Below are 13,785 nucleotides of genomic sequence, written 5' to 3' on the forward strand. Positions count from 1 at the left end.
AGATGTTTTGCGTGCACAAAGGGAGAAAAAAAAATCCAACATCCAATAACTTGTACTTTTAACAACAACAACAACAACAACAAAAATTCTTGAATGTCAATGCAACAAATTCATGTAGGTACAGTAAGCTGACATGAGGTTTCAAAGGCACTGCCATTTTTCCATAACAAGAATTAAAACAGTAAATTCGACAATACTATTATTTTCCAATTTTGTTTCAACTTCATGCCTGTAAACTCAGTAGCAGCCACAGATTGAACTGAACCTCTCATTCAGCTTGTTGTTTGTTCACAACTTTGTGATTGTGAAGGGAACACCTATATGGCTTGAAAGAGGAAATTCAATTACTTTAAGTCAAAGAAAATGGAAAAAGAATGAAAAACAAAACAGTTGAGCAGGAATTAGAAAATATTGCTAACCTCTCCTCCCAACTGAACATGATACTGGGCATAGCTCAGGGTCCTGCTCTTGTACGGGTCCTTGTTTGGGGTCCTGGTCCAAAGTTGTCTGCAAATCCTACCAAAGTCATAGTAAGAAGTATTCAGCCAAATGCACTTAATGCATCAAAAGTAAGGGGATGTATTCTGGAGAAGAGAAAATACCTCAATTTGACCAAAAATAATAAAACTTTCCTGTTACAACTTGAAAATGATCTTAGTAAAACAAAAAACATCTTACATGTCATTGTGCCAGCCTTTTCACGACTGAATTCTTGACATGTCAAAGCCAGGAAGTAAAATTATTGTCATTAATTATGTTTTATTTATTTGGGTCAAACAGTTTTGTGTACGTTCACTCACTGACGTGGTTCGCTGGGACACTTTATGGTTGTTGATTTTATTTAAATAAAAACGTCTGTTGTTAAATATGTTTATGTGCTTCTGTAATCCCACAGACATAGTTTAAAACTCTCATGATGCAATACAAATATATATATTTTTTGTAATTACCAGGAGGATTAAACTATAACAAATTATTGTTTGAAATATGCCTTTAATGAATTAAATGTTTCACAATGCAACCAATTCAAACCACCAGCGTGTAGGAAGTCTTAACAATGATGAGAAAAAGGAATCACTCACCTGCAGAGGCAGACAGCTGACATGATGCCACATAGAAGCAATCCAATTGCAAGTGGGAGTGCGTATGCAAAATCCTCCGATGGAATGATTTCTGTATGAAATCAGTACTGAATTACATGTAAGCAGCATGCAATTGGAACTTTAAAATGTTGAATGCCTGAATGATTACCCTGCTGTTTGCTCTACCTACCTTTGGGGTTCTCAGACACGGTTAAGTTCCAGCCAATACTGTTCATGCCCATTCCAGTTAGATTACATATATAAAGTCCTGCATCGTCAGGTTGAGCACTAATGATAATGAGCTTTGTCGGTAAGTCGAGGTCTATTCTCACTCTGTCAGAGGAGAAATTAGAATAAGTCCGATTCATCTTGATGTGAAATGCCAAAACATATCTGCCTTTGCTCCAGTTGATTTGCGTTGTAGCTTTCTCGGATATGTTGCAAATTAACACGACTTTTTCTCCACTGGACACCATCTCATTGTTGTAGTCTTTTCTTCCAGTCTCTAAAGTTTGAAGGAAAAAAATCAAATCAAAAGAAATCATTGCTGGATAAAAGCATCAAAGGCTCAAACACAAATCTGCTCTGTACCTGCAAAGACTTGCCACATCAGTAATGGTTGAATAAGGAGCAGAGCTTGTTGGTTTAGGCTGAACATCATGAGCATCAGACAGAAAAAGATGGACTGAAACTTCACCTTCAGTTATTCATGTTTTTGTGCAGGAGGTACAGAAAAAAGGAAGTGGTTACAGTTTCACAACTTTTGTGGAAGACAAAAATAAGTAACGTTGAAACTATACATACAGCTATTAAGTTCAACATCGAATACTGGCAATTCAAGCACGCACCTTCATGAAAAGAAATATATTACAAACATTTTTCCCTGTTCATTTAGTCTCTCATTTCATACACTAAAATGCAAATGAGCAGTTTTCAAATGCAGGAAAACCACTTCTGCATTGAGCTCACAAACTTTACAGACATACTGTGAACCAAGATTTGGACGTCACAGCGGCTCATGATGTTGCACACTTTATGGTGTGTGTGTGAATAAGAGTGTATAATTGTGTGTGCGATAAGTGTGAGTGTGTGCGATAATGTAAGATATTTGCAGTGAGACTCTGGTGACTCTGTCCTGCCTAACGACTCTCCTCTCTATACCTGCTATCTTGTGTAGAGGTTTGGGGTGGGGGGCGTGACAACCCTGAGCCAGACAGAGCAGAGCTTCACCATCAGCTCGTACCAGTAAATTGTAGAGGAAGTGCAAGGAAAAGGAAGTGGTCCACCGCATTTCGGAAAAAAAAAAAAAAAATCATTGAACATAAACTGAACTCATGTGAAGATCCAATATAAAGTTATTAAATTCAAATGATAATGTTTATACTATGTTTGATACTTTCGGAAAATAAAATGTGCAAATTATTGTAAGTTATAATAATTTAATGAACTGAAATATGAAATGCACCCTCTGTTCTGTTCTGCTGCAGAAAAACTTTGCACACATGATGCAACTCTGCTGCTGAGCAAGCTTCCACTTGATTGTTTATCACAACAACCAGGTGTTGCAACTCTGAAGTGTTGCAGAGGAGTTATGTATTTTAGCATCGCTCACTGTTTTGATCACAAGGCACTCAACATTGCTGCAAAAATCAAGCCTGTTTACATTTACAAAGTGGCCTACCTCTCTGCTGGGGTTCCTTAACATGAATCCACGGGTGTAATCCAGTAACTAACTCCAACTGAAACACTGAGGATTTTTAATTAAATTAACAATCTAATTTTATACTCATTTGGCAGCAAAGATATTTGAACTGAAGAAAGCAGCAGAGCAACGTATGCAAGCAGATGTCCTCCACTATAATAATTGAAATGAAATACTCAACTGTAGTTTGAAACAAATGGGACACAGACCCCAAGTTAAAATCTGATAGCTTAATTTGAGTTGACTTTATTTCCATTAAACAAACATGAATTGCTTTGGTGAGCTCACAGTGTAAAACATATAAGAAAGCATTCAACTGCTGCAATTAAAAACACAATGTACATGAGAACATATTACAATACTCAGAGTGCCATAAATATTAAAGATAAGTTAGAGGTAATATCCTAACATGAAGACAGTTGTGGTACGTGATCAAGTATAAAACACAGGTATCAGTCGCCCAGTTGTCCTCTCTCTGGTTGCCTTTCCTTGAAGAACATGAAACTGAAAAACAAAATATCTGTCTAATTTTCTCTTTCTCTGGTCCATGTCTATGTTTAGTTGTTATTTGTGTAGCCTGTCAGCTCATTATTGACCATAGATTGAATTCAGCCTCTCTATGTACTGACTCCTGTGTGTTTTATTTGTCCTATGAGCCGTGCCGCTTTGTGGTTGAGCGAGAACCACCTGTAAAGGAAGAAATAAAAAAAAAAATCAATGTAAGCGTAAAGGCAGAAAATAAAGGCAGGGAAATGCAATAGTCTTAAAGATGCCAAAGTTCTTCTGACCTCTGGTCCTGACTGAGGGTGGGACTGGTCCTGGACTGGATCCTGATTCGGTGTCTTGGTTCCACATTTTCTGCCGAGATAAAGCAATAATGACACCCCCCTTCTTGGCACTTTTCAGGTCTTCCATGGTTCTTTATTATATATGAAGCTCAGTGTAAGTGAAAGTAAAAATAAAATAAAATTAAAAAAAAATATATATATATATATACAAATAAAATTTAAAATGCATACGGTGACAAGACTTAAAATGCTTTTTGAAATTAATGATTCTTTAATCCATCAGTCATTTAACAGAAAATTCAGCAGCATCTATGCTCTTTTTCAAGCCAGAACATGAGAATTATTTTTTATTTTAGTTCTTCTAGTGTGAGATTTTGCCAATAATGAAAGTCAAAATTAGTTGCAATTAATTTACAAAGCAGAGGCAACTTCAGAAGGCAATATCAAAACATATTCAGAATTGCACCCAGCACAAACTATGAGATTATTTCAAATTAACCAAAGAACAATGATGTGCCTTATCGAAGAGAATTTACACAATTACCCGCATATTTACTGTCAGTGTAAGAGCAGTTACTGACTCCTGTATCATGTGTTGTAATGGAAATGCACCTACCAGCATTCTCTTCTGACATGACAGTAAATTCTGTGCTGGTAAAACATTGAGTGAAGCAGTAGTTTGTCTAAACCCTTTGCATTAACAAATTACTGACAGGAATTCTGTTTGCATTAACTTGGCACGACAGTTATATTAATATGGTTGCCATTCTGTAGCTTATGCACTTCATCGCCATGTACTGTACGCAGGCAGCATTCTAGGTAAAGGGTACCAGTGTCACAAATATGGCCTCCGAAATGTTTTGACTTCCATTTCGTCTTTCAATTATATTATTTTTTAATATTGAAATATTTTGTGTGTAAATTGTATTTACCAGATTAACATCAAAATGTTTTTTCAAATTGTTGTGGAGAATTACAGAGGATTTAAAGGGCTGGATATCAAACCCAAATAGCTTACAAATTCTAAGCGTTCATAGAAATGTGTCTTCAGCACAGAAAGAAAAATGCCATGTGGTATCAAATACTATTTCAGATTTCTAATGCCATTGACTTATTCTTTGATTATCTTTTTTGATCAAACAAATGTTTCCATCTCTGATCTTTATTTTACAGTATTTGGACAATGCATTGTATTGCTGAAGTGTGATATTATAAAGAATGGGGTCAACATATTCGTGATGTAAAGTAACATATAGCCACTGCTGCTATACTCAAAGCTTGTTCTATTTCATTTAGATTTTGTTTGCTTAAAAGTGTCTATGTTTAAGTATATTGAGTCTAAATATCCTGGAATCAAACTGTTGGATAACCAGCTTGTGTGAGTTTGTAGTTGAGGGATATAAACTCCTCCTAGGTTTCCCAAAACACAGAAATAAGTTACCTCAGTGATGGCCTGAACCTTTTTTAGCACTTGATCTTTGTGTGCATTAATTTCTTCCCAGCTTTGCATCGTGTACAAAAATATGTCAAAACACAGGCAGAGGACATTTTAAGGTCTAAATGGAGCCAGAAGGGGTTGAATCACATCCGGACTTTGTTTATGGTGCACACAGTATTTTAAATATATTCAACACAACTAAGTCTTTTCTAAGCAGTGGAGGTTTTGACTACAGCCACAGGGAAGCTGCAGAGATGGTGCCTGTGAAAACTGCTGAAAAGGTCTGCTAACTGTGTTCAGGGGACAACTTTTCTGCAAAAGGTTGACAATTTATTCTATTTTATAGTACCACATGGTTCGTAGTTTGTGTTCTTGAGCTTTTGATTTAATCCTTTAGCTGCAATAACACATTCAGCAGTAAAACACAACCACACAGTTCAATACATTCAGGGATTTTGCAGCTATACTTGGTCTGGTATGACCAGCAGCTTATGGTCACTAATGTCAGTTAATATAACTTCGATATTGCTATTTAATGAACTCTCCTGAGTCAGTTTACCGACTCTATGACTTAACTTTATTTGCACTATTGAATTGTCTATAACATGTTATATGTTGTAATTGCAACTTGCAAACAGTGGCTGCTTTTGCTACATTGAGCTTTAAAGACATTCAAACATGATCATGGGAATATATTGAAATCTATGACAATTTGGTTCAGAGCCACAAACTATCTACTGTACTGAGTTGATATTTCAAGACCTAACTTGGTTATTATATAGATTTGATCAGCTTTTAATCGGGGCTGTCTGCACCACAACTTCAATTCCTTTTACTGGGGAAAAATTCACAAATCTTTTAAAACCAGGACAAAAAAATAACTGCACTCTCTGTGGAAAGGATAATTTTTTTCATATTTGGGGGTAAACTGACAGACAAAGACAATATCACAATGTGACTGAGCTTTATAACGAAACCAGTACAGAAAAATGTGACATTGATTTGCAAATCTGGTGCTAAAAGGAATCACTCACCTGCAGAGGCAGACAGCTGACATGATGCCACATAGAAGCAATCCAATTGCAAGTGGGAGTGCGTATACAAAATCCTCCGATGGAATGATTTCTGCATGAAATCAGTACTGAATTACATGTAAGCAGCATGCAATTGGAACTTTAAAATGTTGAATGCCTGAATGATTACCCTGCTGTTTGCTCTACCTACCTTTGGGGTTCTCAGACACGGTTAAGTTCCAGCCAATACTGTTCATGCCCACTCCAGTTAGATTACATATATAAAGTCCTGCATCGTCAGGTTGAGCACTAATGATAATGAGCTTTGTCGGTAAGTCGAGGTCTATTCTCACTCTGTCAGAGGAGAAATTAGAATAAGTCCGATTCATCTTGATGTGAAATGCCAAAACATATCTGCCTTTGCTCCAGTTGATTTGTGTTGTATCTTTCTCGGATATGTTGCAAATCAACACGACTTTTTCTCCACTCGACACCATCTCATTGTTGTAGTCTTTTCTTGCAGTCTCTAAAGTTTGAAGGAAAAAAATCAAATCAAAAGAAATCATTGCTGGATAAAAGCATCAAAGGCTCAAACACAAATCTGCTCTGTACCTGCAAAGACTTGCCACATCAGTAATGGTTGAATAAGGAGCAGAGCTTGTTGGTTTAGGCTGAACATCATGAGCATCAGACAGAAAAAGATGGACTGAAACTTCACCTTCAGTTATTCATGTTTTTGCGCAGGAGGTACAGAAAAAAGGAAGTGGTTACAGTTTCACAACTTTTGTGTAACGTTGAAAATACACATACAGCTATTAAGTTCAACATCGAATACTGGCAATTCAAGCACGCTCCTTCATGAAAAGAAAGAAATTACAAAATTTTTCCCATTGTAATGAAGGGTTGAAAGTGGTGCATCGATCAGAATGCAGAGGCAGATGTGATTCCAATTTTCTTTATTGCATATTATTGTGGGTGTGGTTGTGTAATAATGTGTGTGTGTGTGTGGTTGTGTAATAATGTGTGTGTGTGTGTGTGTGTGTGTGTGTGTGTGTGTGTGTGTGTGTGTGTGTGTGTGTGTGTGTGTGTGTGTGTGTGTGTGTGTGTGTGTGTGTGTGTGTGTGTGTGTGTGTGTGTGTGTGTGTTAGTCTGTGTGTGTGCGGTGGGGGCTGTCCCAAATGAAACTGGGCAAAGTGGGTGGTACATGGTGGAAAAAAACACATCTGTCTTTGCTCCAGTTGAGTTGCCCTGCATTTGTCTGTGATATGTTGCAAATGAACACCACTGGTTCTCCACTGGACACCATCTTATTCATGTGGTCATCAAAAGGATACCCTAACATTGAAGAAAACAATACAAAATGTCAGTATAAAATGTGGAATATTGTTAAACCCAGAGAAAAACATGCATCACGTAAAAATCTGCACTGTACCTGAAAGGGCATGACACATAATTAATAGTTGAATGGAGAGCACGGCCGATTGGTTTAAGGGAAATATGACAACCTTGAGACAGACAGAGCAGAGCTTCACCATCAGCTCGTACAAGTAAATTGTAGAGGAGGTGCAAGGAAAAGGAAGTGGTCCACTGCACCAACTGAAACTGGGCAAGTAGTCCAGTAACTAACGCCAACTGAAACACTGAGGACTATTGTGCAGAGGTTTAGGGTGGGGCTGGGGCCTGTCCCAGCTGACACTGGGCAAAGTGGGGGGTACACAGTGGACCCCACATCAGTTCATCCAAGGAACAACACAGAAATACAACTATTCACACATACAGCCACGAAAGAATCACTAATCTATCAATCACCTTATCAGTCTTGCATCAGTTTTTGCTAATGTGCCTGGTGCTGGAAGAAGCAAAGAGATGACCACTAAGAACCAAAGACAGATGAAATAAAAATAAAGGAGCAGCCGATGTCCAGCAGAGTAGCATTCTTTTGGGGTTTTGCTGTAACTTTGCTGTGCAACACCTTCCTCCACTGCAGCTTGAAAATGAGGAAAAGAAAGGTTTAATAAAAAAAAAAAGCTGAAAACTGAAAAGGATATTCATAAAAACACCGAGAGAAGACAGTATTAGATAGATATAAACTCAATCAAGCAAAACATTTTGACAAATCAATTAATTCGCTTGAAATGTCCGGTCTCAGCCGGTCAAGGATTCATAAAGTAAGAAAACACTGTGTGATCTGAGTAAGAGCAGGCAGACTAAAAAATGACTCACATGTAAGTATATGTTCACCACCCGCAGACACAAGATCTCTACCATTATACAAAAGGTCTCTCATTTCCTATCGCTGGACCCGCGCACCCGCAGGCACGCACACACACACAGAGAAATATCAAGTGATGAAAAACACAGGAAGCTTATGCTTTTTACAGGTTTCAGACACTGACAAAAATACTTTACAAGTGTGTTACATTTTGATGAGTAATTCCAGCGTCTGTCACCTGTGCTCATGCCCGAAGTTCAATACAAATACCTCTCAGTGTCACACAATACCATTCAACAGCAGTACAGACTACAACCTCAAAAATGACCAGATGACCAATGATGATGACGATGATGAGGATTATTTTTCATTATTATGACCCACAGTGAAGCGAGATTTGATTGAAACCTTGTTTTATTGGACTGCTTAAGTGTTTAATACTATTTTTACCTGATAAAATGTCAATTGATTTCCTCTGTTCTCTAAATTGTCACTAACTTGTTCTCCCTGCAGTCTTCTTTTCATCCACTGACTTAATTTAAGTACCAGAAAGTATTTTTTGGTATCTGACTCGCACAATTAAGATACACTGTAAATCGTGTGCTGCAATATAACATGTTATCATAACACAAGCTTCTTGGCTGTCATTCCCTCCATTTTCTCCTTTCCTGCTTTTCTTAAAGCAGAGCTGATGGAGTAGAATTTGATGACGGGCTGTAGATCTATTTAAAGGCTTTAAGTTGACAAAAGGTCTGTGGAGGACAGGAACTGCCAAGCGTTCAAAGAGAAAAAGGAGTTTCTTCAATTTGTATTTGACAGATGAGAGAAGCTCATTTTAAATGTGTGTTTATCACTTATTTGTGTGTGTGTTTGTGCACTTGAGTGAAGGCGCATTGGTGCTTTGTAGATGTTAAATGTCTGATGAAGCTTGTTTACATGCATGCCCCCCTCCCATTCTGTGTGCAGTAGTATATGTGTCTATTATTGCTCTGTGTGCTAACATGTGTTTGTACATGTGTGCACACGCTGGGGCCTTTTTTAATTTTCAAAATAAGTTAATGAATGAGGTCTTTGGTAATGGCAGCCAGCAGGCGCCGTTAGCCATATTCACCAGAGTGAGAAGAGGCCCATGCAGCTAACAAGCAGAAAAAGAGAACAATTCTTTTCACTTTTAGTGTCATCTCATTTGTTTCCATTAAGGAGAGAAAAACCTCCCCAAACTGTCTGTCTTTGCAGATTAGCTCTGATTAGCTGTTTTTATTACAGCCATCATCCCTCCTTTTCTCTCCTGGAGCAATCTTGTGTGTATTAAAGTGAAACAGGAGTCCTTAAGCATGATCATATTAACTGTTTCTGCAGGGCACAGCGCACCCACCCACATGCCCCTGCTACAGGAAGCCACAACCCATTGTACACAGTTTCACACATACGCATATACACGCCTCCACTCCAACGTTTCCATCACCCCAAAGGACATTATAATGACTTTACGTTACATGCATTTTCCGAGACCCAACCGTTATTCAAAATGTGACGTAATAATATAGTCTTTCCCCTGAAATGTAATGATTGACATTATAGGGACCTGGTTTTTGCACACACATTGGCCAGCACACACATAAGGACGCATACTGCTGCCTCTGAATCCAGACTCACACTTTCCTTCTTGCAGGCCTCGGAGAAAGAGATGATAGAAAAACCATGATTAAAGAAAACTCCAGGAACAAGAAAGAAACTAATTGAATGTGTATGGTGTGTTTGTGTGTGTTTGTGTGTGTGGGGGATTGGCGTGTGTGGGATTCGTAGTGGTGTGGCTAGTCGCTGACCCTTTCAGGCATTGATGGATGCTTGTGAATATTTGAGATGCCTCTTTGAAAGCCCCCGGCAGAACACAGAGAGACATCAGAGGAGCAAATACCTCTGTTCTCTGCTCTGAACACTGCCAGCTCATATCTACATGCACAGTGCATGAATTTAAATCAGTGGCTGAACAGCCCAAATTTTACAGTAGTGGCTTGGAAAGAGCGAATGAGTATTGTTTGTTGGATGTATGAGCAGGAGAGGAAATTAAACAGTTTGTAAGAGCTCATCTTCTCCCAGCTGCTCGCAGAACATGATGAAATCTGATGTAAATGTTTTCACACATATCTGTATTAGTGTGTGGCGGTGTGTGTGAGTGTGTATGGCACAGTCGATGATCACCTTTGCATATCAGTCAAGCTACTCTTGGTCACATTGTGTTTGCATTTTTTTCTATAATTTTTTTTTTTTTTTTACATATATATATACCTTGTATGTTTGTTTTATTTGTTGTAAGAAGGAAAAATAAATCAGGAAGAAAAGGGCCTGTAACACTGAAGATGGTGTATCGGGCCTTAACAGTTGATTTTAATTCATCTTAGTTTAAATAAAAACTTTTAAAACCTCTGTTTTTCATGCTTCAAGTCAAATGATCTTTTCTTTAGCTTAGTTATGAGCTGTGGAAGGCCCAAACAAAACTAGGTGTTTGTAGGGAAAAGAATAGAATATGCTCACAGTGAATGCTTTGCAAAGATGATAAACGAGTACTCTGATTTAGCTTTGCACTCTTACAGTGGTAAATTCATGGTGCACAGTATAAAAACAATGTTGTTTCATTTATTTCATGCATTCTTCTTGTCAAAGCCTGGCTTTACCATAAATTACCCAAAATAAGATGACCACTCACAGTTTTGCCAGAGATTGCAGTGTAGCATCAAAGGTTCTCGAGCCTTGAGTCACTGGCTGAGATGGGGAGCAGCCAAAAGAGGCCTGGTAGGCTCACTTCTTTCTAACTCCAAACCCCCAAATAGTTTTGATTAATTTTCAAATGCATCCTCTTCACCTCCACCCAACCGGTACTCAGGTAATCGAAACGTGACACGTCTCTTCGAGCAATCACAAAAGATAAAATTTCAATTTCCAGTTCTCCCCAAAGCCTGTACTAAAACTATGATGAGTAAAACCATGAAAACTCTTTTAAGTGTTAACATCATGTGTCCTGGCAAATACCTTTCTTAAAAATGTTTTATACATAAACAATTTCTATAGACAGGGTTGGTTGCCAACCATTTGCCAAGAAGGTGTCATCGACTTAGTCAGCTCACCAAAATATAGTTTGTCTGTGTTGCATTGTTATGTTGTCTTACAGATGAACTTTAGTTTGGCCCCGCCCACTGGCAGTCCCCTGGAAGTCCACTGGGAGCACAAAGAAAATAAATATTTTCTTCCCCTTTCACACAGCTTCCTGCATGTCAGCAAAACCAGGAGGCAAACAAAGGTCAGTGAATAAGTGAGACAATATGGAAAAATACACAATATCCATCAACAGAGGTCAACAAGGTCATCTAAAAAACATAAAACTAACAAAAAGCATGACATATTTGTAGATGTTTTTCACTGCTTGTTATTCAGCATCAGTACAAGTGCAAACACAAGAACATGCACACACACCATTACAAAAAGCCCCGGGGTGTCAAATAATTACAGCATTCATTGAAATAGGTAGATCTACCTGAAGGGGATGAAGTTATATATAATTGATGACTTGCAGTGGAGAGAAATCCTTCATCCTCTACTTTCTATTCAAAATTCAGTGTGCCGCTGCATTCAATACCTCAGACTGTCCTTCTTAATCACTCTTTAATTACTCCTCGGTGGAGCATGCACACCAATGGTGCTGTGTAATCCTGAAATGCTGAAATCATAGGAGCCTTGTTCATCTTTCAATAAATGAGGTAAAAAGGTCTTTCTATGGAGGACTTCTATGCATGTACTATGGGATCTGATTGAAGGACGCTTCAAGAAAGAGACAACTCGAATTGCCTCGCAGATCGATGGTGAGACAGCCTATTCAAAGCTGAAACAGGATATCACACAAAATTAATATGAAGCATAAAGGGACTTAACTAAAAACTAAAAACAGAACTCTGATCCTTTTGGCACTTTTGTTCATGTTACATGTATGCAAAGTTCAGGACGTATCCATACTGCATGCAACAGTACATTGTTCTTATACATACTTCAACCCTCCCACAATTTACAACCAATCACAGGCAGAGCATTCACCCCGTTGATCTAATCATGTGCTTGTGGGTTGGAAATTGGACAATCAGAAGAAAGTGGGTGTTGATAATGGAAACTGGTGTTGTTTTTTTGATTCAAACAGATAGGCAGTGTTTTTTTCAACCATGACTGTTCCATGACTTTTCCATGTGGTCATTATGGTAACCATGACAATAAAGAACGGCTGTCTGTTTCCTGTGTCAAACCTTTCTTTTCATGCTTTAACATGGTTATTGATAATTGTGAAGGTTCTCTTTTGTAACCCTAATCTTTTCATATAAACCTTCTACTGAACTGTCCATACCAAGAGTATTTCTTGATTTTTTTTTTCATGGCTACGGCTTATTTAAATGCTGTTTTTGTCAATAATACAGATTAAGTGCTTTATAGAAAATATATTCATGCAGTTAAGGTTTCCAATGGAACCATTTTGAATATCTGCATTTATCATGGATCTGAGATGTCTGATGGAGCCTTTTCTATTTTTGCTTGTTACAAGGCATTTCATTTTGTTTTATGAAGTCCAATATCATAATGATCTCAATATCTGGTCAATAACCCAATGAAGGTCAGTTTATTGATGACATTTATTTTTTTTTTTTTAAAAATCAAAAAAATAATTTCAACATGGCAGTAAGATGCACTGAAAAAATTACTGTAGTTTTATTAAGAATAAACATGATCTTTTCCTTGAAATAATATTTTTTTTTGTGAAATGTGAAATTTATAGAAAATACTCCAGAACTGCTATACTTTTTTTTTTGGAGATGAATAAAGAACAAAAACATTTAAAATGTTCACCCAATTTAAAAGAAACTCAATTAAAAAAAAAAAAAAATTAATTAAAAAAAAAATATATATATATATATAGCTTTTGAGAACTGTGTTATTACAAAGTGTCCCTATCAATAATACAGTAAATATTAAAGAATGCTTTTGTTTCTGGTCTTTTGATGTTCCACATTAAAGAAAATTCAGATCATTAAAAATCTATTTCGTTAAATTTTTCGGGTGATGTTCCAGAGAAACTATACAACATAAATGTATTATGTGCATATACTGTACACATATGTGTACGCACATGCACAGTATTTAGCTACAGACAGTACAAACACATTAAAGCACAGCATGCCATATGAAGCACCCACACAACTTAAAACAATATTTACAAAAGGGAAGTGGAGTTGAACTTAAAATGATTTGAGGGTACAGTCCCATTTACAAACACACTCACACCTGCCGCAATTCTCATTCATACAGACGAACAGCAAAAGCACACATGCGCAGAGTAATAATAATAATAATAATAAGAAATTTCCCCTCGGGGATTAATAAAGTGTATAAAATCAAAAAAAAAATAATAATAATAATAATAATACGACCACAGTTGTAACAGTGTAAGAGCAAAATGACTGAAGCAGATCTACTGTAATGGAAACACGGCCTTTGGCTTATTTATTTTTTTAG

The 13,785-nt window shown here is 37.3% G+C and overlaps 2 long non-coding RNA genes across 2 annotated transcripts; both read right to left on the reverse strand.

Moving 5' to 3' along the window:
* Positions 1 to 722: 722 nt before the first annotated feature.
* On the reverse strand, positions 723 to 2,117 carry LOC138629769 (uncharacterized). Its single transcript, XR_011311578.1, has 3 exons — positions 1,674 to 2,117; positions 1,273 to 1,587; positions 723 to 1,173 (listed from the first exon to the last, which is right to left on the reverse strand). It is a non-coding gene; the product is annotated as an uncharacterized lncRNA (long non-coding RNA).
* An 895-nt stretch (positions 2,118 to 3,012) lies between these two features.
* On the reverse strand, positions 3,013 to 6,779 carry LOC138629732 (uncharacterized). Its single transcript, XR_011311576.1, has 5 exons — positions 6,636 to 6,779; positions 6,235 to 6,549; positions 6,045 to 6,135; positions 3,573 to 3,642; positions 3,013 to 3,471 (listed from the first exon to the last, which is right to left on the reverse strand). It is a non-coding gene; the product is annotated as an uncharacterized lncRNA (long non-coding RNA).
* Between the last annotated feature and the right edge of the window lie 7,006 nt (positions 6,780 to 13,785).

This window comes from Brachyistius frenatus, unplaced genomic scaffold (genome assembly GCF_029030835.1).
Source record: "Brachyistius frenatus isolate BFR_SWC_R1_liver_20210118 unplaced genomic scaffold, ASM2903083v1 Contig_120, whole genome shotgun sequence".
Taxonomy (NCBI): Eukaryota; Metazoa; Chordata; class Actinopteri; family Embiotocidae; genus Brachyistius; species Brachyistius frenatus.